This window comes from Crocodylus siamensis, chromosome 7 (genome assembly GCF_052110815.1).
Source record: "Crocodylus siamensis isolate JL-2025a chromosome 7, ASM5211081v1, whole genome shotgun sequence".
Classification (NCBI taxonomy): domain Eukaryota; kingdom Metazoa; phylum Chordata; order Crocodylia; family Crocodylidae; genus Crocodylus; species Crocodylus siamensis.
In genome coordinates, this window is record NC_143401.1 from 88,805,132 (window position 1) to 88,827,849 (window position 22,718).

At 45.4% G+C, this 22,718-nt stretch overlaps 1 protein-coding gene across 10 annotated transcripts in view; it reads left to right on the forward strand.

The window, feature by feature from the left end:
• ABLIM1 (actin binding LIM protein 1) overlaps positions 1–22,718 on the forward strand; it is a 303,618-nt gene that overhangs the window by 124,328 nt on the left and 156,572 nt on the right. For all 10 annotated transcript variants that reach the window (XR_016443660.1, XR_016443659.1, XM_090058516.1 and 7 more), the window contains one exon: positions 10,036–10,170. The gene's annotated coding sequence lies outside the window, so the exon portion shown is untranslated. Of the gene's footprint in view, positions 1–10,035; positions 10,171–22,718 lie in introns of those variants that run through there.

Consider the following 22,718-nt stretch of genomic DNA (forward strand, 5'->3'; position numbering starts at 1 on the left):
CGTTTCGTAACCTGGCTCCCGGTAAATAATAGACTTCGGGCTCATGTAGGTAGTGAGTCCATATTCCTGAGAAGGCTAAAATGTCTCTCTGCTCCTCGCTGAATTCCTCTGCCAGACAGAAATTGCGAGCGGCTCTATGACTATGTACTTCATAAATAGCCACCAGGATTTTTGTGGTGGCTTTGGGCTTTTTTTAACTTTTAAGTCGAGAGAGAGGTAAGATTATGGAGTGCCAGGGCAGCGATGTGATTAGCTGTATTTTATTTTGGGGCTGTGTTTCCTGTCACAGGTTAGATTGCATCAAACCTGCCACAGAGGAATGTCAGCTTCCTTTACTGCCTTCAGCAGCTCAGGACAAGACTGTGTGTCAGACCATCTCAGTTCGGATGGGGAGAGAGAGCAGAGAGCATTGGCTTTAGGAAAATTCACTCGTCCTGATTGCCTTAGCAAAGCTGCGACAAGCCGCCTACCTTGATTCCTGTCGGCACCCAGGCTGCAAGGAAAGGCAGCAGGAGCTGGGAGATTTAAAGGAGTTCTCTGTTAAAATAAAACCATGCTATAGTTTCACATGACTAATTCTCTGCTGTATTTTTTTCCTCTTTGTTATTCCAGTTTTAAGCAGAGGGTGATTATTTTACAGAGCAGCTGCTTCACGAATTCTGGTTGCAAGATCTCCATCTGCATTAGCCAGATCCCACAAGGCCCTTGGTGTCTCCTTGAAGCGTGGCCCTGGACTCACTCCCGTGGGCATGGTGTCAGGCCTGTCGGGGTGGGCTGTAAGGTACAGCTAGTGCGCTCTGTTCCAGCACCGGGCTTGGACTCCTGCCTGGGGCAGCACGGTTGGAGTTGTCCCAGGAGAAGTTCGATGTGGCTTATACTGTGATAGAAAAGAGGGAACGTTTGGAAGGGTGGAGCCGGGACACATCCATGAGGTCTCGCCTTCAGGGAAGTGTGTGAAATGCTTTTGGTCTCCTTTAAAGAGACAGAGGATTGCATAGCTCGTGTTGGGGTTCAAGGCTCTGGTTTCTGAAAATCCCTGGAACTCACGCGCTGAGTTCTTGGTGAAGCGTTTCCTGATCTTTCCGCAACTGGGAAGCGGAGCCAGCGAATGACTTTGCAAACTGTATGAGTTTTCCTGCCAGTCTGAGGATGCCAACGTGCCAGGGAGTGTGACTGGAAAACGACCAAGTACTAATGAGCCTCATCCAAAATTAATTACTTTCTAAAGCACTGTTGGCTTCATTGGGAGATTTTTTGCCATTGACTTCAGCTGGGAGCACGACTGAGTCTGGTGTACTTGCTGCAACCTCACCTCTACAGCACGCTCAGAGTGAGACGTTTCCCAGAAGTTTCTTTCCGTCTTGCTGAGCCTTGCGGCAGAGACATGGCACCCTGCCAGCACCGCCTGCAGTTGAGTCAGCGTTCACTTCACTTGGGTCTTTGGTTTCCAATCAGTATTGCATTGGGATCAGATTCAGGTGTAAGAACATCATGAAGGGTGGCTGTTGTTTTGCTTCCTTGTAAAGTGCTGCTTTTTACCTGAGAACATTTCCTCTGCAGGCAGTGGCTGAGGTTTCTTGTTAAGGATGATGTGGTCTATGCCGTGGCCCTTTTCTGTGCTGAGACAGCGATCCCCATAATTGACATTAGCCCTGTGGTACAGTGATCTGCTTCTCAGAAAGCAGCAGTGACATTGCAGACTTAAAACTTGCTGAGCGAGCGCATCCCTGTACTTAGGGATCTATTTAGTATCCATGTTGGTCTGAGAAAAAAGAGATATACAAAGCTCTCACAATATCTTTTTATTAGATTAACTAAATAGTAGGGAAAAATTCCTTTCTTTGCAAGCTTTGGGGCATGTGCACCCTTAAACTCATAGAAAATGAGGGCTGGAAGGGACCTCAGGAGGTCATCTAATCCAACCGCCTGCTCAAAGCAGGACCAGCCCCAACTACATCATCCCAGCCAAAGCTTTGTCTGTCTGGGTCTTGAATACTTCATCACCTCTCTGGGTAACCTGTTCCAGTGCTTCACCACCCTCTTAGTGAGAAATGTCTTCCTAATATCCAACCTAAACATCCCTTGCTACAACTTGAGCCCATTGCTCCTTGTTCTGACATCTGCCACCATTGACAACAGTCCAGCTCCATCCTCTTTGGAACTAGCCTACAGGGAGTTGAAGGCTGCTATTAAATCCTGCCTCTGTCTTCTCTTCTCTTGACTAAATGAAACTATGAAAGGAGGGCCACACCCAGAGAGTGGTGGTGGACAGGTCATTTTCACCTTGGAGGGATGTGGGCAGTGGGGTCCCCCAGGGCTCGGTCCTTGGGCCCGCACTGTTCAACATCTTCATCAGCGACTTGGATGAGGGGGTAAAAAGCACCCTGTTCACATTTGCTGATGACACTAAGATGCGGGGAGATGTGGGCATGTTAGAAGGGAGGAATAGGCTGCAATTGGACCTAGACAGGTTACAAGGGTGGGCGGATGAGAACAGGATGGGTTTCAACACAGACAAGTGCAAGGTGCTGCACCTGGGGAGGAAGAACCAGCAGCACACCTACAGGCTGGGGAATTCCCTTCTTGTCAGGGCAGAGGCAGAAAACAATCTTGGAGTCATTATTGATGCCAAAATGGACATGGGCCGACAGCGTGGGGATGCAGTCAGGAAGGCCAGCCATACCTTGTCATGCATCCGCAGATGCATCTCAAGCAGGTCCAAGGAGGTGATCCTCCCCCTCTATGCAGCACTGGTCAGGCCGCAGCTGGAGTCCTGCGTCCAGTTCTGGGCGCCGCACTTCAGGAGGGATGTGGGCAGCATGGAGAGGGTCCAGAGGAGGCCATTCGCATGGTCAGGAGTCACCAGGGCAGACCCTATGGGGAGAGGCGACGGGACCTGAACCTATTCAGCCTCCACAAGAGAAGGCTGAGGGGGGACCTAGTGGCCTGTTACAAACTAGTCAGGGGGGATCAGCAGGCACTGGGGGGGTCCCTGTTCCCCCGAGCACTGCCAGGAGTGACCAGGAATAACGGTCACAAGCTGGCAGAGGGAGGATTCAGACTAGACATCAGGCGGCGCTACTTCACGGTCAGGGCGGCTAGGATGTGGAACCAGCTTCCAAGAGAGGTGGTGCTGGCTCCTACCCTGGGGGGCTTTAAGAGGAGGTTAGATGAACACCTTGCTGGGGTCGTTTGACCCCAGTACTCTTTCCTGCCATGGCAGGGGGTCGGACTCTATGATCTGCTCAGGTCCCTTCCGACCCTACTAACTATGAAACTATGAAAGAAGTCCAGTTCCCTCAGCCTCTTCTCATTTAAGCCATGCATGAAAGGCGTGTGCCCCTGGTGGTGGTTGGGTGGCAAGGTGGTGTTGGCGGCGGGGTGACAAGTGGCAACTGCTAACAGGTGCCGCCAACAGTGCCTTTTTGCAAGGCCACCCTTCACGTCACCCCTGAAGTCACGTGCCCCAGCCCCCTCACCATTTTTGTCGCCCTTCCCTGGATTCTCTCCGATATCTCCACATCCTTTCTGTAGCGGGGGGCCCAAGACGGCCCACAGGACTCCAGATGTGGAGGCAGCCCAGGAGCTGAAATTGAAATTGCCTGAAAGCTTGCAAGGAAAGGAATCATTTTGCTGCTATTTAGTTGGTCTAATAAAAGATATCACCTCTGAACCAAGAGCTTTGTGTATCTCTTTTTTCTCAGTCCAGCATACCTAAAACAGATCCCTGAAACATGGAAGATATCGTATTTTAGCTGTTTGGAAAAATAAACTTCATTGCTAAACAAAAAAGAGGTTTTTTTTCACATCCTTGGCTGCCTCTGACGTCAGACACCTCCAGGGAAGAAGACAGCCTAATCTTCACGTCACAGAGCAACGCTCTCACAAAAGGACTCAGATCCCCAGGGGAATGCACTTTTGAGCCACCCTCTCTCCCCTGTGTAAAATGAAGTTAATTTTCTACCGAGGAGGACTTTCACAATCTTTGATTTCTCCTCAACCTGATGAAGAGCGCGTGTGCCCGAAAGCTTGCAAAGAAGGAATTTTTTTTGCTACTATTTAGTTGGTCTAAAAAAAGACATCGCCTCTGAACCAAGAGCTTTGTGCATCCCTGTACTTGGGAGAGATGTGCTTTCAATTTGCTTTGTGGAACTGGGGTTACTCTGTGTCTCCGCTTTTGCTGCAGGCTTTTGGGAGAAGAGCAGGACCTTTCCTTTCCTTGCCACCGTGTCTCCGGAGAGAGCAGAGGTAACTTGGGCTATTTAAGAGCTAGGTTCTGAGTTGCTCTGCAAACAGCTGAGACGGCTGCAAACAGAGTAACTCCCTTCAAGTCAATGAAGTTACTCCAGAATTACACCAGTGTAAGACAGATAAGACCAGCAGTGAGCAAATGCCTTCAGTCTTTGAGATTTTTTTTTTGTTCCCTCAGGTAGCTGCTGGACCTAGGTTCTTGTTCCACTTGGGACTTCTGTGATTTATTTTGACCATAAAAAAAGTTTGAGGAAAAAGAGGGTTTTTTTCTTTTGTTTTTGTCTGTCTCTCTTACCTGGGAAGCTCAGCTGGTAAAGTCACCTGTTTCACAGACCACTTGCCACACTGGTTTGTTAACTCAAGGGGATTCTGCGTAAGGGACAGTGACTTAAATTGTCCTTGGAAGCTGAAGCCAGGAGCTTTATCCGCTCTTGGAAGCGTCTTCTGCACATAATTTTGGTGGTAGATTTAGCCCCTTCATGAAGCAAGGAGCCCTGGGGTAGTTTCCAGCACACAATCTTAACTTCTGAAATTCCAGCTGCCCTACAAAACCACTGGAAGCAGTAGCGACAATACTTATTAATGGTCTCTTGTTAATTGCTCTCAAGCAACCCATGTAAACCTGGAAGGACTAATGGTTTAAACTTCAATAAGTACGATGGTCCTAAGAGCTGAGCTTGAAAAAATGGCTGGAGGAAGAAAAGATGTATGTATATACATATTAAAGCAAATAGTCATATCTTTCCAATTATCATCAGTTTATTACTAATATCCGTTAGGGCTTATTTAAGCCCAGAAGTGTGTTGATGTAATTAAAGTCCGCTTAAAAAACAATTTAGTTAAACTGCTGCAAAGCCTCATGTGAAAACTCTTATATTGGTTTAAAACTGGTTATATCAGTTTAGCAGCTCACTGCAAATTTACTGATGTGAGCTAAATAGATGTGTCAGAATTAGGTTTAAATGGATAGAAAAATGCCTGCGCAGAGTTGGTCTGGTTGGACTAAATTCATGTGAAAGTCTTTTTAGTCAGTAAATACCCCTAATTTTACATAAATTCTGAGATATACAAATTACATAGATGTGATACTATGTCACAGCCATGAATTACGATAGCATCTAAGAGTGGCAGTTCGGGACCAGAACCCTGTTGTGCGAGGGGTTGTGCAAAGCCCGAACAAAAAGATTGTTGCTGCTCAGTTTAAGTAACATATGCATTTTATGCATCTGGGTTGCTTTGCATTCTGCTTAATTATTTTATCCTCTGAAATCATTCTGTTTATGTCTGTTTAATTTATATTTTAATTTGGGGGAGATCTGGTTTTAGATTGTTATTTTAAGATAAACTATGAATATCTCAAATTAGACTGCACATTCTAAAGCAGGTGCTATATATTTACTTTTAATGAGTGGGAAATGGCAGAAAACTGCTAATTGCCTTCTGGAAAATGTGATTTTCATCAGCTTAGGTAGGAGCAGCACCTCTGAACAGTAGAATAGTTCTTGCATGTAACCTGGGCATGGGCAAGGCTGGTACCTGCAGGTTCCCATTAGTGATGAAATCATTGGTTTTGAGCTGGCTCAACCACTCCCAGAGCTAGATAAGGATTAGATAGGTAGTGTTAGTGTGTGGTGTTGGAGTGGCATTAACTAATGCCAGGTTATAATAAGAAATACTAACTTTCAGGGTTATTAAAAGTACCTTGTATGGGTCAGTTGGTGCTGTGAATTCCCCCGGGTAGTGTTCTAGCAGGTAGAGAAGAGTTGTGACCGTGTTGACCAGCTACCTTACTACTTGGCTGCCATCAGCACAGTAAGTTACTATGTCACAGCCATGAATCCTGCGAGGAAGGGCAGCGCTCATCTTGTTTTACACGCAGTGAGTCAGGGCACGGTGATAATCTCTGACTCGCCTGAGGTCAAACTGTGTACTTGAGGTGGAGTAGGGCATTCAGCTCAAATCTCACAAGTCCTGGGCTAGTGCCCTGACCACTTGATCAGCCTGCCTCCCTCCCTCCCTCACTATACAAGTAGAAATCTGGCGCTGTCTTGGCTGTGCATCCTCTGGCACCATTGCTGCCATGCTTCATTGCCAGGGAAATCTTCTAAGCAGTGCTGATGCATGCAGGGTTTGAAATATTTACCCTTGCTGAGAGAAGATCCCTACTCCAGGGTTGTGCCGGCTCTGTTCAGGGTCCCAGTTCCAAAACAAGCTCCAGGTTATAAGTATCCAACAAGCTTTTACATACATTTTCCTGAGTGGGTGAATTTTACTCGTAAATATTTTAAAGGCAGTTTGTACGCTGCCAGTAGTAGCTCTCTGACCCTCCCTGCAATACTGTTTTAATTCCCTGTCCCATCCTTCCTCATCCTTTCCTGTGTCCTTGTGACACAAGTATTTAACAGAATTCACAGATTAGTTGGAATTTAGCATGGCTGCGTGGTGAGCATTTCTGAGATGGCCTCAAATTTGTGAACTCTGTGCTGTCAACTGTGTGCCTTAGTGCTCACACCACCCCAGCCCCATGCTTATTAATGAATGTGAAAAGGGTCACCTCCAGCGCGGGAAGCCTTTGCTGTGTAATGAATATTTCCAAAGGGAGATGTTTCAAATAATTCCTTGCAGGAGAACAGAAATCGCTGGCTGAACCTTGACTCCAAAACCCGACCTGATGCCGGTAAGAGAGGCATCAAAATTAGCTGCAGCAAAGAGCTTAGGCTGAAAATGGCAACTGATATCATTTGTGTTCATTTAAAGGGCCTTGAAAGCTAAGGGAAAGGTATTTCATTACACTGATGCCTGTAATGTATTGAGTTGTTCTATTTCTGTGCAGCAAAAAGAACAGACTATTGCTGCATGTGGATTTGGTCCCACATCATTGATGTCACGAGGAGCTTTTGCCCAGGCCCTTGTCTCAATAAACATTGACAGTTTAGCTCTTTGCCATTATCTTCAGTAGACCCAGATCTGGCGCATGTCCTGGTACTGAGATGAAAGGAGAGTTTTGCTGGTAGTATTTTTCACAAGGCAGCACTTGCTAGTATGTTTGGGTTTTTTTCCTCGCTTCTTTCTTACTACATGAATAATGTGTTAGCTTAGTTACAAGTTAATGGTCTTGTCTGGAAGAAAAATAACCTGTGCTCTTCCACTCCAGAAATAGTAGTGGACTACAGATTGGAAGCAGTTCATTTTTAAGGCAATGTACTTATGGGGTCTTATTTAGAAGCAACTGCTAATTAATACATTAGTTGGTGTTCCCTTCTGCATTCTGCTTACTCATGTGGATTGAATCAGTGTTTCAAAGAAAGAGATGAGCTGATGCATATCTGCAGAGGAGGAGATATATAAAGCCTCATATTCCAGTCAAGGAATCCAGGCAGCTAGACTCTAAATATTTTAAATAGAAACAAAATAGCAGCAGCTACTTTATCATTTTGGCTGAGCTGGATGATTAAAAACCACTGCCTAAAAAACTGTATTTCCTCTAAGTTTAATGCTGTAATTCCTCCATCCTGCAATTACTGTTATCTGTTTCGCTTGCGCCTCGCATGCACCTCATAGATGGCAAATACTAGCCATGAGTTTCTCAAAGAGTTTATAGGTTCGGCAGGTAGGTATAATGCAGACTGAAAAGAGGGTTTCACAGCAAGAGGACTCAGTGAAGTAACAGTAGATTTCCAGAAGCTGACTCGAGGAGAGGATCTGGCACGGCAAATACTAGATGAGAGGCACTTCCGGGTGTAAAGGAGTAAGAAATTGGCCACAGAGGATGGATGGCAAGGTATGAGGGGAAGGGTCGGAGGCTTTGAGAAAGGGTGGGAACTGAGAGCGAGGCCATCCCATACAGTGATGAGCAGGGATCCTGGTTTTTTCCAATTTAAAAAAAAAAATCCCCAGTGTTCAGTTTAAAAAAAGTAACCCCAAATCCACATTTTTCTGTGATTTAAAATGAAACCCCACTTATAAATAGCAGTGTTTCATTTTAATCATGGAAAAATGTGAATTTGGAGTTACTGTTTTTTAATTGAAAACTGGGGACTTTTTTTAAATCGGAGAAAACCAGGATCCCTGGTGATGAGGATGGCATAAATACATAGACTAAACAGTGTGTGTGTGTGTGCGCACGTGTGTGTGAGAGAGAGAGATGGTGGCACCTTATAAAGTAACTCATTCAAAAAGGTGTGAGCTTTCCTAGGCTACAGCGTACTTTACTAGATGCAGTGAATGGCGTGACAAAGTAGCCTGTAGCCTAGGAAAGCTCATGCCTCTCTGAAGGTGTTGGCTATCCTACCCTAACTTCCGCTTGACTTCGGACTAACACGGGTAGCTACCTCTGTCCTTTATGCTGTATAAGACAATGCGGGGAGGCAAAGAAAGTGCAGATGTGGACAGAAGGTATTGACATGTTGATGGGCACTGTCGGTGTTTTGAGAAATGTGCAGAAAAGAAGGCAACTCTGTGAAGAAAAGGGAAAAATGACTTGGGGAGATGCTCACTTGTTTGGGAAAACACTGCCTAAATCAGATGACATGCACTGGGCCACATCCAGCGCTTACACCCCACGCATTTCCGTCTGGGCTGCTTTGTTGGGGCACTTTGCCTGATTCAGGGCAGCTCTAACATAGATGTTAAATACTGCTGGTCAGAAGGAAAATGGCACAGTAACAGTTTTATTAGTGCAGTAAAATGAAGATGAAGTTGACAAGTGCCTCTCCCTCTTCTTCCAACTCAATGCCTATTCACAGCTTCAATCTTGGGCTGAAGAATTCAAGCTTTCTTCCCCTGGCCAAGCTAGTCTGAGCTAAGAAATCTCACTGAAGGGGTTAGATGTTGCTTGTGTGATGCTAGTTCTCTTGTGTCTGCTGTGCCAGTTTGAAAGCAAAGTAGATATTAGGGAAAACTTTCTGACTCTGGGGTGGTTAAGTACTGGACCAGATTACCAGAGCCTGTGAAATCCCTGTCACTAGACATTTTGAGAGTAGGTTAAACAAATATTTCTCTAAGGTGGTTTAGCTGGAGATGGCTCAGTCTGGAGCAGGGGGTTTGATTAGCTGACCGCTCAAAGTCCCTTCCAGACCCATTTTCCTATGGTCCTTTGAACTGAGGATGGTTTTATCCGGTGTTGTCATCCCAGGCTTTATGTATGTCTGAACACAGAAGGGCTGCATCCTTCTGAAGACATCTGTACTAAGAACAAGCAACATGGCCTCTCTTGCTCGAACTTCAGATATGCTAGTTTTCTGCTTGCACTTTTATGCATTTTTCCCCCCACCGTAACACTCACATTGGACATGATCCTGACTCAGTATTTGATGTACCAAGTGGCTTGTTTCATCTGACTTCCCAAAACATTTGAGTACAGTAATACTGTTTCTGTTCATTTTGTTGGCGCTGAATTTCTCTTTGAAGTGCTGCTGGTGCAGTTTTTGCCTCTCCACTTGCTTCCTGTTTAACATCTTATGCACACCTATCTATGTCCTTTGGAACGGCAGGCAGTACTAATAAAACCAGCTACAGAGTGGGTGAGTGGATTCACTAAGGGAGTTTTGTTTCTCCGTCCATATTCCCTCCCATGTCATACAGAAGAAAATACCGTGCGTGACTTAAAACAGGAATTTATTGAAGACTTGTAAGAGACTTTTAAAAAAATTCTGTAACTTGCTGGTGAGCCAAAAATGTGAGTGGTGGAGAAATGCTGTACCGCTCACTGTTAGCTGAGAGCTCTACAGCGAGGAGAAAGCCCAGTATTGCTTTTTCTTAAAGTGATATATTTTGTTCTTACAGTGGCACATCCTCAAGAGCCTCACCACCCTGCTGAGAAGCCAGTTATCCACTGCCATAAATGTGGGGAGCCGTGTAAAGGCGAAGTGCTTCGTGTCCAGGCCAGACACTTTCACATCAAGTGTTTCACCTGCAAAGGTAAAGTATTCACATCTAGTTGTAGTAAATGGATCATTGTGTGCAAATGGTTCAGACCAGTTCATCTGAATAAATGGTGAAGGGTTAATCTTGGATATTGTCTTTGAAGCCAACAACCCGCAGCTGTTGCCTATCAAAAGACATCTGTCTTGCTTAAAATACAGTCCTAGGCCTTGTGGGCGGGGAAGGTGAAGGAGATGAATGGCGAGCTGGCTGAGTCACAAGCAGAAGAGCACCCAGCTGAGTGGAACCAAAAGGAACAAATTCCCCAAGCAAACATTTATGTATGCAGAGTTTTTATTTAAAATGGATGAAACTAACAGCCAGCTACTTGTTGTTGTTTTTTGTCATACCGATCACCATTAAAAAAATATAATCGACTCAGAATAATTGCATTTGCTCTGAATATTTCAGACCATTGTTACAAGTCACACTGAAATTACTGAGATTTTTTTTCAATTTTATATACTTTGTACAGTGCTCTGCATGTAATCATTGTCACCATTTCTCCTATATGGTCAGTCACCTGTGCTGTGATCCAAGCCTGCTTATATTAAGATCTTCATCAGTTAGCTTGATATCAATCCTTGGTTAAAAACCAAGATGACAAAAGGTACAAAAGTTATCAGGGACTAGTGTACAGCGCTGGCTGAGTGAGGGACATTTCTTTGGAACATTTCTTTGGAACAGTGCGCTAGCAACCCTCTCTTTTTGTTTGAGGGATACAAGGATATGTAACTTTTTGCACGTGATTTTCAAATAAGCAGTATGACATCGAAGACCTGTGGGACCCCAAATTTTATCCAGTTGCTTAGGTTAAAAAGCAGTGACATCACCCCCCCCCCCCCCCCGCACACACTGAGAGGGAAAACTAGACGTGAGTTTGGGGTGGGGGGGAAATGTGGCATCACCTACTCACCTGGGTTTTACACAAGACTCTTGGCTGCTGAAGGATGTAGGTGTCTTGTGAGTTGTTACTAAAATGGAACTGGCTTCATACCCTAGAGAAGAATGTTTGAAAGGGATCTTCATTTGAAAAGCTCTGTCACTACAAAGTAAATCCAGCATGACTTATTATTGAAAAGGAGCCCAGTCTGTGCTATATATGAGCCTGGATACTTAAAAGAGACTTCTTAACGCTGTTGTCCCAGCAATTGCTTGTTGAAAAGAGGAAGCATTGTCTAGCTGTCAGAGCTGGGACCTGTGAGTCAGGCATTGTGAGGTGTTCATGCATATAGCACCGACTCTCTATGTGTCCTTGAGAAAGTCAAGTAACTTCTCGGTGCCTGTTTCATGACTGTGAAAGCCTCTTGAGAAGCTTTAATTAATGACTGGAAAGAATGTTAGGATCATCAGATGAAAGGCACTCTGCAAGTGCAAGATATCATTGCGGTTCATTATGAAGTTTTTACCTTTGTGGCTTTGAGGGCATTTGATGGACTGAGGTGGTAACCCGGTATGCAGAATGAGTAGGAGAAGTGGTGTATCTAGGAGAAAAGGCACAGCTTCTGCTGAAACGAGATTTCCCATGTACAGCTGGTAGTCACTACATTTGGTCCCAAAGTCTTATGACATTTACTTACACCTGAACACTTTGCTGTCTCTCTTGCTCTGTTTCTGTTAGGGAAATGTGTAAGCGTTCTGCATTGGTTCAGGCTGCACTGGCAGAAGTTTTACAGTGGATAGGGGAGAGATGGTGTTTGTCCTGCAGGCTGCCCTGGTGATGGTACAAAGGTGGGAGAAAAACAGCATGAACACAGCTGCTGACAACCCGTATGGAGGTTGTGTGCTTCTGTGTCTGTGCTGTTATGAAGAATGTCCAGCTGATTTCTTTCCCCCTATGCTTCCCATGGCCCATGTTTATTGAGGACCAAGTGATTTAACCTGCATTATGTTCACTTAGATTATTTAAGGTTAGAGACTGAAAAGGCCTGCTTTAGGTATCTCAGTAAATGGCCTGAGCCTCTGAGAGACTGAGCCACCTACGGGTCTTATGGGCTGCAGTGGATATTGAGGAACATGCTGTCTGCAAATTATTTATTATTATTTATTTATTTAGGAGCCTAAAATGGTCTTGGCTGTCCAGAATTAGGTACTTTTCTGGGAAAATGTTGGCTCCAGCCTGTTACTGGTGCTGGTGCAGGACTGGCCCCTGTGATACTCCACAGCAGTTCAGTTTTGTAAGAGATTCCTAAGTATTGATACAGCGCAGCTATTTAATACAAAGTCACTTTTACTATATGAATCTAGTTGCGTACAGAAATGCAGTTAGTCCCGGGGTGTCTGAGGTGAGGTGGTCCGTAAGCCCCGTGTAGGAAGGCACTCCAGCATCCACAGCCAGTGGAAAAGGAAGGGGTCATGTGACCACTGCTTTACATACAGCCACTTCTGACCCCGTATGATGATCAGGGACCCACTGAGAGCCAGGTCAGTTGGGGTGGTCTTTGGCATGGGCCCAAAGTGAAGCTTGAACTGTATTGAAGCACTTTAACTATTTGCTGCTGAGGCTCATATAAATACTGTAAATGTAAGTATTTTAGGAAAACTAAACTTTTGAAAACAGAATGAGCCATAAGGCTTTTGTGCACTGAAACTACACTGCCAGCTGATAGGCCATAGATAACCGATTATTTTTTCCTTCTGCTGTGTGATCCTCTAATTCAGTGATAGGAGGAGGAGAGGGGGAACCAGAGAAATGCAACTTGATCGTTTTTTGTTGTTCAGAACCTTCCTTTTATGGAGAAATAATAAAACATGAACACATATTATCTCCAAACTCTCAACTGTGGGACCAAGGCACTTGGATTATGTTTTCATCTTTGCAATTACTAAATAATGTTTTTAAATCTAAATTCCAGTTTAGATTTGGTCCTAGTATCCAAAATGTGACTCTTGGCTGGCTGGGGAAGACGCTGTTATTTTCCAACTATGTGGTCATGCCCTGGTATGTTGGATCTGCTCCTTTGCATTTGTGTCGGTATTATCAGCAATACAACGAAGGCTCTCAAGGATGTGCACAGAAACGGAAGCTGCACATTTGTTTTCAACGGACATACAAGCTGCATATGAAGTTCACAGAAGACAAAGGGGTTTTGTTCAATGCTGGGTTACTCTGCTTTACTCTGGTGTAACTGTGTCCAAGTGGCTGCAGTGGTGTAAAACAGTGAGGTATAAAAGTAGGGGTGGCCAATGTGTGGCACATGTGGGAGGGGGCAGACGGGGAAGGAAGCAGAATCAGGGCAGCAGATGGGGCAGGGACCAAAAAGCAGAGCAGCAGCTAGGCAGGGGAAGCAGATCAAGTTGCACTTGTGGAGGGGGTTAAAACCCAAATTGGCCCACTGCAGTGAAAGACAATTTGGTTGTGTTTGGGCACTACCTCTTGCTATTGGAAGATCAAGGATTTCTAGGGGCCAACTAAATTTGAAAGGGCTGCCCCCCAATTTGCATGTAGAGCATGGCAGGCCCCCACATGCCTCTGGCTGAGGGGTCCTGGTGGCCCCACTCCTTGTCACTGATTGGCTGCGAGAGCTGCCTGTCCTCCTGCCTTACCCCTTGCTGCTGATTGGTGGAAAGGGGTGGGGCCCACATGACAGGCAGCTCTCAGCCAATCAGCAGCAAGGGCCAAGGATGGCAGTCATCTTGCCAGCAGCCCTTGCGCAGGGGAGCACCCACTTCCTCCTTCCCCACCCTAGCAGGCTCCTTGGTTCCCTTTGGGGAGCAAGAACTTTATTTTTTATAAGTTTGCTCTTTTTTCCCCTGGGGATGTTGTGGGCATTGCTTGCTTTCACAGGCAAGGCTGGAGTTTCAAAATCTGCAAAATCGCAAATTTGGTAGGTCCCTATGTCAGCAGAGATTTGACTCGTTAGCATTTTCATAGTGCAGCTTGAGGTTAAGGGTGTTGAAATACCTGCTATTCACATGGTACTTGCAATAATAGATCTGCTTAGAAGCCAGCAGATCAACATGCGTCAGTACAATGTTCACACAACAAAAACCTGTATGCAGAACTGCATCCACATCTCGAGAGAGTGGGGGATCTCTGAATTCACAAGCTTTTAGGAGTGGTAACAGACAAGTAGCTGTAAAATATTTGATGCCTGAACCAAGACCTGGTGAAGTCCAGCGTAAAGTCTTCCTTGCAGGAGGCTGCTGAAGGCAATGGAACCTGTTACAGACGTACGGACAGTCCATTCATCAGTGGGGGTCTGTATGGGACCCCAGCACCACTATATGTCCTCTACCCTGAAATGATTTGCACTTTGAAAATGACATGGACAAATTGAGAGGACAGTCCAGAAAATCAGGCCCCAAAATAATGCATCTCAGATGTATGTATACTCTCACACAAAGTCAAATAGTAGAATAATCACTTTTTGAAGTCTTATTGGGAACAGCCAAACACAGCTTTTAGTTAAGAGCCGTCTCTTATTTTGTGCACATCTGAAGGCAGAACAGAAACATAAAGGCTTCCCATTGTTATTCTCAGCCTTGTACATAAATTCGAGATGAAAGTTGACACCTTTTAATTGAATCATTTAAATGTCTTCCTTGCAATTAAATGTTGCCATTTAAATTGTTGTTCAGGAAGGTGACAGGAAAGCTGGGGCAGACCAGGTTCTTTGGGTAAATGTGGTGACTTTTATCAGAGCAACTGAATAGTTGGAAAAATTATTCTTCACAAGCTTTCAGGCCCAAGCACCCTTCTTCAGGCATAGGTAGAGTCTGCTGGTGATTGTGGAATAGACGCTTAAGGCAATATGTGAAATGCAGGTCTGTGAAAATGCAAATGTGTGGCAGGGAAGATCAGAGGGGATGGGGGTCAATGGGTGTGATTCAGGCAGGTGGTGGGGTGGGAAAACAAAAGAGGGGACTGTTGACCTGGGATAAAATGTAGCTGGTAAAATGTAGAGCAGTTATCAGGGGTTATCAGATGTCAGGCAGGTTATAAAATGCCATAAATCCAGTGTCTGTATTTAGTCGATGGCTTTTTGTATCCACAAGATTTTTCAAGTTTGTAGGCTCATCTATGAAAGGTGTGTTGTAAATTCCCTTTGAGGATTAAGACTGAGAGAGCGATTGTCCTGTGAGAAATGTGTACCCACAGGTAATTGGGTGTTTTTGTTTGATAGATTTTCGGTGTGCGTTCGTTCTGCTATATGCGGTTGTTGTTTGGTTTCTTCTGTGTAGTTTCCATCAGGGCATTCACTGCACTGGATGAGATGTACAACATTTCTGGAGACGCAGGTGTACGATCCAGCAGTGGTGATGGTTCTGTTGTGGGGCATAGTTATTGTGGGAGATGTGTTGGCAGGTTTTACATTTCTTGTCCTGACATGGTCTGGATCCATTCGGTGTGCTTAGGGTCATAGGAAGTTTGCTTCTGGTGATGAGGTTGGTGAGGTTTGATGCCAGTGTAAAGGCTAGGATGGGTGGTTCTGGGAAGATCCCTTTGGGAATTAGATCTACTTCTAATATGGATTGCAGTTGTTTGAGGATCTTCTGTATAGGTTCCAGGGAAGGATGGTATGTCATAACGAATAGTGTGCGATTTGTGGGGATTTTCTTTTTTGTACTGCAGTATTTCTTCAGCTGATATCTGGGTAGCTCTTTCAAAAGCGCGATCTCTCTCTCTGGAGGAGGAAAGCTAGGGGACATTTGTGGAGAGCTGGGAGGATTTCTTTGCACCAGAAATGCAATTGGTTTTCTGAAATATTCCAAGGGTTGTCTGTTTGTGGAGGTAAATACCCTTCTTCTCTGAATGGCATTGCCTGAAATTCAGTGTTGTCGCGCTCTTGGTGGTCACTAGCATTATGAGGTCAAGGAGGGTTGGCATGGTGTTGTAGCTGTGACAGTCCAGAACATGTACAAGAGGGAAGGACATTTTTTGTGATGTCTTTTCTTGGACAAACTGTATAGTTGAGAGAGTTGTTGGATGTGGGTTATTAAGCAATTTATATGTTTTGTGTACTTGTGAGTTGTGGTGTGTTTAACCATCCAAGCCCATTGTGGTCCCCCAAAGCAGATGGTCAGCTAGAAGGGGATCTTTATTATCCTGGCTGATGGTGGGAGCCTGCAAAACAAACTGTGCTAAGAAGATGAGAGACCCTCTGGGTGCAGCATTTGCTTCATAGATGAAAAATGGAGCAGGGTTTTTTGAGGGCCAGGTTGTGCACCTTTGCTGAGAAGCTGCTCACCGTTGGGGGAAAGAGTTCGGTTTGGCCCTAAATGATTTACTGTGAACTATGTATTGGGTTGGGGCAGAGGCAGAAGTAGGATAAATTGCTCCTCTGCTCAAATTCAGTAGATTTTACTGCCACTTCCATTAAGTCTTCCTACATTGATGGTACGCTGACTTCACGCACCAAGTGCTCTGCTGGGAGGTTGGTTTTAATATAATACAGACTTTTTTTTTTAACTTGGCTGATAACTGGCCTCGTGGTGGCTGTTGTTTATGAAGATATTCGTAAGCTGTTGACAGTTTAATCTTCTGTCATATGATCTGCACTGCTTAAACCAATGTAACCTGGGGCAGGATGAAGGACCACTGCAAGGCATCTATATTAGATGTGGGGCTGCATTTTTGCCATTGTTTTATCTACATGATTTTTGTCCTTGTGAAAGGATCAGACTAAGGACCCTAAAGACCAGGCTGTTCCTGTATCTGCAGGTGAGGGAGGCCTGGAAAGGCCCATTGCTAAGTATGAGAGAGGGTGTCGCTTGCTGTTGCCTGCTCAATCCGTGGCCTCCTGCTAGACTACCGATGAGAGCGTATTTAAGGAGTATTTAAGAGGTTTGGGTGCAAGTTACAGAAGCTTGTCTTCCGTGAACTGGACTGAAATCCCTGGCTCACTTCACAGAGAGATACTGAGCTGGTTTATTGTCAACTCTGTTTAAGTGGGGACACCTCTTCATTAAGACGGATAGCTAGCTAGTTACTCACACGCCATATGTTCTATAACCATATGGTCCGTATGAATGGGAGACAGCTGTTCAAGAAACTTCAGGGTGGTTTTCCTCTTAATTAAGTTGTTTTTTAATTTGACATGGAATTCGTTTTTAGAGTAGCTTATGTTAGACACCCTTCATTTGCAAAGTATGGTTAGTCACTTCTTGTGATGGGAACAGAACTGCTCAGTTCTGGGTATTTGGTTGTCTAGTCCTGTTCAGCATGCTGGTTTAGACTCCAGCTTACATGGATATGCAAGCTGCTGTCCTGCCCCTCAGAAATATAAGAGCACTTTCCAGCAGGTTGATCCTACTAGCAAAGTCAAGATGTGGGAGGGCTTTACCTCCTTCCAGAAAGTGATTCCAGTTCTGGTGTTACCGGTAGTGATGGCTTGATGCTAAATTTTCATGTTTAGTTTGCTGTATGGCTGGATTACATTCCTGGTCTGAGCCATTTGCCATCTGTCCTGGTAACTTTACATTAGGCCTTAGTGTTGAGTGTATTCCAAACTCTGGTATTAATGTATAGCTCAATTCAGTCAGAGGGATGTTGGTACTCAGTTGGTAGCTTGTCATGCATGCAAGTGATAATACTAGTTACAGGGAGAAGCAGATAACCCAGAATCCCGTTAAACAGGTATGAATATACTCCGCTGTGAGCAGTGCAGGTGAATGTGACAAGGGAGAATCACAAAGTTTTAGCTTCCCTGAGTCATGCTTAAGGTTCACTGCTTCTGTGCAGTTTCTCTTGGGAGCGTTGTCACAACACATTCCTGTCGCTGGATTCCCCCATGCCTTTACCGCTTTCTTTGCTGTCTGCTCCCCCCCGCAGTAGAGGAGGAAATTTCCAGGATCCTAGTTTTTGTGGATGGGGCTGTGAATCTCTCTATATGAAGCAAACATTCAATATTCCTGACAAAAACAAGCAGACCCTCTAGCGAGCGCTGTGATCTCTCAGGCCCCAGATGTGCTGCAGTCAGCGACTCTTTCCCCTGGTTCAGACCCATGCCTCTACAGCTCTTTCGTCCCTCAGCTGCACAGGTCTATTTCTGGCTTAAGTGGAAAGCTGATAAAGGAGCGGGAGAGCTAGGAATGGTCTCGCTTATCCTCAAGGAGGTGAGCGGTGCCTGCATAACGACAGGCAAAACATCTCAGTCACTCAGCAGCTGGCTGCAGTGAACAAGAGAATGACGGCTGGGAGGGAGGTGGAAAGTCTGTGGCAGCACCACTTGAGTATCCCTATTTTAAAGCCGCGCTCTTTGGCTGCTGCATGATAAAAAGCTGCTTGCTCTGCTAAGGAATTACCCCGTCTAGTGTTCCAAATGCAAATTTAATTAAACCCTGTTTTTGTTTGAATGTTCATTAAACTCCACTCGAGATCAATATGTTGACAGCTTAGATTTTATCCTGACCTTGCTTTCCTCAATTAGTCATTGCAGGAGTGGGAGGGGGAGTGTTTGGGGGGAAAGGAGAAGAAAAGAATGCTGAATTAGAGATTTTAGAGGGCAGCTTTTTAATCATTAATTAATCACAAAAAAGTCAGTAAAAGGAAAGAACTTGTAGGGTTTTTTTGTTTATACAGAAATAGAGTAGAGAGATCTGCTCCTGCAAGCTTGTATGCACCAGTAACTACTTTCCCTTGCGAGCTGCACTTATTTCAGTGAGACTGTTCATCCAAGTGTAGTTACTTGTGTGTGTAAATATGCACTGGAGCAGGCCCTAAATAATGATGTGTAGAGCAGAGACTTCAGCATCTTGGCTTAGACTCTTATCTGAGGAATGGGATCAGATTTTCTGCCCTTGTCTGGTGGTTATACTGCACTTGAATCGCATTGCAAATGGTAAGAGAAGAAACTGGGAAGATGAATCCATTGGATATAAAAATACTTGACATTAGATTAAAAATTGAATCTGTGGGGCAGTGGGAAATGTTTTTTGGAAGGTGTGTTTTTCAATGCAGTGAGCTCTGCCAGTTGCTACAAAGTAATGCTGCAAGTGAGGAAAGGCTGAAAGAATTAGAGTTTAGTTGGAGAAGAAAAGCTGAAAAGGGTTTTGATAACAGTCTTCAAATACTTGAAGGGCTGTTTCAGAGAGGATGGAGATGGGCATTTCTCTGTGGCTGTAGGTGACAGGACTAGAAGCAACGACCTCAAACTACAGCAGGGGAAATGTAGGCTGACGATTAGGAAGTACTTTCTGACTATGAGCGTGGCCAGGCATTGGAACAGGCCACCCACGGAAGTTGTGGAGTCTCCATGCTTGGAAACTTTCAAAAGCAGGTTGGACAGGCACTTGGCTGGCATGGTTTAATCAGGGATGATCCTACCTTGAGCAGGAGGCTGGGCTGGATAACCTTGTGAGGTCCCTTCCGGATGATCCTAAGGCTAGGTCAAGACAGTCAAAAAGCCCGAGGCTGAATCGGTTCAGTCCTTGCAGGTTAGTTTAAACTGCACAGTTTAAATTGAAACAGAATTAAACAGACATTTACCTTTGCTTCAGGAAATGGAGCCACATGGCTTCAGTGGCTCAGGCCAGAAGCCAGGGGGTGCTAGAGCACAGCTCTCCTTCTGCTGTCCCCGAGGTCTCTGGGATTTGCAGTCCACAGTCACAACAGCAGGACTCTGCAGGGTTGCTCATTACTTCCTCTTTCTGCTTCCAGGTGCCTCTGAAATTTGTAGTTCACAGTTGCAGTCAGCAGTAAGTTAGAGCTGGGGAAGGGGTGTTTAACCCCCCTCCCTGATCCCAGAACCCAGTCAGGGTTTGCCGGGGTGGGGGGGAGGCAGTCCCGTCCCCCCTGCAGACTGGGCTGCATCTTCAGCCAGGCTTGCCCTACCCCCACCCCCATGTCAGCCAGCCCTCATTGCTGGGGCTAGGGTGCAGAGGTGTGGGGCCAGCCCTGCTCTCTGGACCAGACAGCCCAGCCCAGCCCAGCCCAGAGTTGGAAAGCGTGCTGCGATGCAGGGAGACTGTGTTTGAACTTGACCCAGGAAGGGGTCTGGGGCAGAAGTTTCTTAAACTGATTTGACCCAAATCAGTTAAGTCTGATGCTACATTCAACCAGGTTTATCTTAAACCAGCTTCAGCCATTTCGAAACTGGTTTATGTGCACCGAACTTCTATTCTGCTACAGGTTTAAACCAGTTTCTGATCACTTCAGCTGGTTTATGTGTAACTTCTGTCCCTAGCCATTGTGTTCCTCCTCGATCAGTACAATAGACTATACCTTTACAAGCAGTAAGAGCTCTACCCATACATTTATAAATAGCAGAATAGTAGAAATTTATAAACAGTGACAGCCTATTTCTGATGCTAAGTGTAAATGAGTAGATATGATCAGTTTCCAACTCATTACTCAGGAAGCTCTTTTCTCTCTTATCTTGTCAGAAAGGAAGGGGTGATGACCTAGAGTTTTCCAGCCTCTAACACATGATGTAAGTGCATGAAATTGTACTATTCTCTCTAACAGCAAGATATGATAGGTGGAAATACTTTATTCTGATTGTAGTGGTGAAATGTTGATGGGTGATAAAAAATATCAGCTATTAAATGGCAATTACCATATAATGCCCTTACTAATTATAAGCTAAGAATTCTGGAAGCATTCCCAAACCCAAAATGTCGTTTCTAAAGGAAGAACAATTATTAGCTTTCCTCTGTAAGGATGAAACATTGTTATAAATAAACACTGGCAGTATCTATAATTATGGAACAACCATGTTAACTACCCTCTCATGAGTCAGATGTCTTTCAAACTTATTATGAAGACCGTACATTGCTACCTACTTATAGACACCTTCTATAGCATGTTTTGATTTCAGGCACACACTTTCTTTTCATTTACGTGAGCACTTGTGGAAGGCCACGCCAGCTACAATCCAAGGGGGTTGGTTTAAAAAAAAAAAAAGAACAGACCTCTAAGTTTAGGTCCTTGGGCTTTTCTCTGACTCCAAGCAGAAGTGGGGGAGAAAGTGGAGAGAAACTGGAGTGGAGAAATTGGGGAGTGGAAGTGGAGAGAAACTAGAGTGCAGTCCAGGCATACAGAAAAACCAGACGCTGCAGCAATAGTGTGGAATGTGCTTTGAATCATTACTTCTTTGACCTTTGGTCTATCCTCAGTCTCTATCAAATAATGTGAGGGAACAAAACACTGCAAATTGAATTCTGGAGAGGCTGGGCTATTAATAGTTCAAGGGTATCAGATAAAAGGTTTGGAATATTGTGAAAACTCTTGTAGCAGGCACCACACTGCTTCTGCGTAACGAGCTTCCATATTTTCACAAATAAATCCAAACTTGTCTTTCTAGCTCTCATGAAATCCCACAGACTTCCGTGCAGAAGCTGACGCAACTTGGCTGATAGGTCTACAGTATATTGAGCAAAATACACTCGTCTCTGAACATATTCACTCTTTAAATAGTTAAACTTAGCAATCTTCCTCATGTGATCCTTTCAGTTCTGCCGTTCATCTTAAAAATATAATGTCCGTACACAGCAACTTGTGCTTCATTTTAACTTGTGTATTTAATCATGGAATCACTGAGTCGGGAGGGACCTAGACAGATCATCGAGTCCGACCCCCTGCCAGGGGCAGGAAGGAGCACTGGGGGTGCCAGGGGTCATAAGACCCCAGCCAGTGCTTGTCCAGTCTCCTCTTGAAGATGTCCAGGGAAGGTGAGAGCACCACCTCTCTGGGAAGCTGATTCCAGGCTCTGGCCACCCTTACCGTGAAGTAGTTCTTCCTAATATCTAACCTAAACCTGTCCTCCCTCAGCTTGTGGCCGTTGTTCCTGGTGACTCCAAGGCGGGCCCTGGGGAACAGACTTTCCCCGAGTCCCTGCTGCTGGCCCCTGATAAGGCTGTAGCAGCCACAAGATCCCCCCTCAGTCTCCTCTTGCGGAGACTGAAGAGATTCAGGTCCCTCAGCCTCTCCTCATAGGGCTGGCCACGGAGGCCCCCAACCATACGAGTGGCCTCCTCTGGACCCTCTCCAGGTTCCCCACGTCCCTCTTGAAGTGCGGCGCCCAGCACTGGACACAGGACTCCAGCTGCGGGCTGACCAGCGCCGCATAGAGGGGGAGCAAGACCTCTCTGGACCTGGTAGCGATGCCCCTGTTGATGCAGGACAGGGTGCGGTTGGCTCTGCCTATTGCTTCGTCGCATTGGCAACTCATATTCATCCTGGAGTCAATCCTGCCTCCAAGATCTCTCTCTGCCTCTGTGCTGCCGAGAGGGGCAGCCCCTAACCTGTAACCATAATGCTGGCTCCCCCTCCCCAGGTGCAGCACCCTGCACTTGTCCTTGTTGAACCGCATCCTGTTCAGATCCGCCCACTTCTCCAACCTATCCAGGTCTGCCTGGACGCGGTCCCTGCCTGCCGGTGCATTCACTTTGCCCCACAGCTCGGTGTCATCAGCAGACTCGAACAGGGTGCTCTCCACCCCCTCGTCCAGGTCGCTAATGAAGATGTTGAACAGCATCGGCCCAAAGATATTTAAATATCTTTCAGTGTTTCCAACCGTTATCATGTTGTCTTGAGTTTTAGTATTTTCATAATATTTTGTATTTTTCTGGAAGTTGTGCCCTCTGGCAGCAAATTATTCCTT